At 36.7% G+C, this 1,426-nt stretch overlaps 1 long non-coding RNA gene across 4 annotated transcripts in view; it reads right to left on the bottom strand.

Annotated features, from left to right (window-relative positions):
• Nucleotides 1–272: 272 nt before the first annotated feature.
• LOC141044980 (uncharacterized) overlaps nucleotides 273–1,426 on the bottom strand; it is a 4,346-nt gene continuing 3,192 nt past the window's right edge. For all 4 annotated transcript variants that reach the window (XR_012216829.2, XR_012216827.2, XR_016501226.1 and 1 more), the window contains one exon: nucleotides 273–1,384. This is a non-coding gene — a long non-coding RNA (uncharacterized LOC141044980). The remainder of the gene's footprint in view (nucleotides 1,385–1,426) is intronic.

The following is a 1,426-nucleotide window of genomic DNA, read 5'->3' as shown; positions in this document are numbered from 1 at the left end:
GAATATATTCTCTTATCAAAAGTTTGTTTGGATTTATATCTTTAACACATATAACATAAGTATTATATTTTAAAATTTAATCATAAATTAAAGCAGCTATAGAGAATAATTTAGAAAAAATGCAATCAAAATGAAATCTCAATTTTTTAAAAATATGAATGCTATCAAAAATAAAAATCAACACACACACACACACACACACACACACATATATATATATATATATATATATATATATTAAGAGAAATTGATCAAGAGCTTTTAACATAGGTGTGATAAAATTGATGATAAATTGATGCAAGTTAAAGAAGCCTAGTTTTTAGTTTGAGGTGGATTCTCTAGGGCCATTCCACACTCCTACAAATTTTACACCAATACATTGGACTTCTATTAATAATTTTACTAATAAATTTGTCTGTTTTGGCAAAGATTCTTCTCTTATCCAGAAGCGCGAGCTTGAAATTGTTATCAAAGTTGTCGGAAATGTCAGTTTTACGTTTCCATTTCTGCATTACAAATTGGAAATGGAACACTGGAATTGTCAGATGCACACAGATCGAAGATCTCCACGTCGGCATCCGATAAAAGAATAATTTAATGACAGAATCGCTAAACAATAAGCGGCGAGGAGCATGACATGCATTACTGGATGTGGACTGTGATGGGACGAAGCACTCGAAAACACTAAACCATAAATATAAAACCAGGCGTTTTAAAAATTGCACACAAGTGAGATAATGAGGCATCTTGCAGTTGCACCGCTTGCAGCCATTCACTTATTTCACACTCTGAGAGGACTCGGTCAAATATCGATCTGTGTGGAACCCACGGTCTTGTTGTCGCACTCTGTAGCAATGTTCAAAAGTTCATTGATAGCTTCACAGTTCTCCTTTAGTTGTTCCATCTCTTGCTGATGCGGATGAGATCGTTTTGCTGACTTCGAGGGCTGGTAATACTTGGTGAATGAGCTGCTCGGGTCAGTGAGAATGGCTCATTCAACAGTGATATACTCTCGGATGTTAACTTCTCTTGGTGTCATGGACACGTGATGTAGTACCCGCAGCATTTAAACTCCGTTGAATCAACTTCTGTGTGTTAAGTAAGTTTGTTTTTCGTCTGTTCAGGCAAGAGCTTGCATTCAGAACTGTTTGGATCTTCATCTAAATGACGAATAATCAAGAGTAAAGGATATGATCTATTCAGTTGATTCGAATGAAACTGTAAGGATTGGAGCAACAGAAGGTGTGGCTCCTGAATTGTGTAGCATCCGAGTGTGTGCTTCCCCTGTCTAAGCATTTCGCACATCGATGTTCTTTTGATATGAGCTGCTTCTGTGTGGCATCTTCGTCATGGTTCAAAAAAATGTCCGCTCATGCTGGGGTCCCTGCTCCTTACACAATTACAAAACATTAATTTTTCTCTTCTC

This window comes from Physcomitrium patens, chromosome 26, assembly GCF_059467195.1.
Source record: "Physcomitrium patens ecotype Gransden chromosome 26, ASM5946719v1, whole genome shotgun sequence".
Taxonomy (NCBI): Eukaryota; Viridiplantae; Streptophyta; class Bryopsida; order Funariales; family Funariaceae; genus Physcomitrium; species Physcomitrium patens.
The sequence above is the reverse complement of the archived record's forward strand: the minus strand, read 5'-3'. Positions and strand labels throughout refer to the sequence as shown.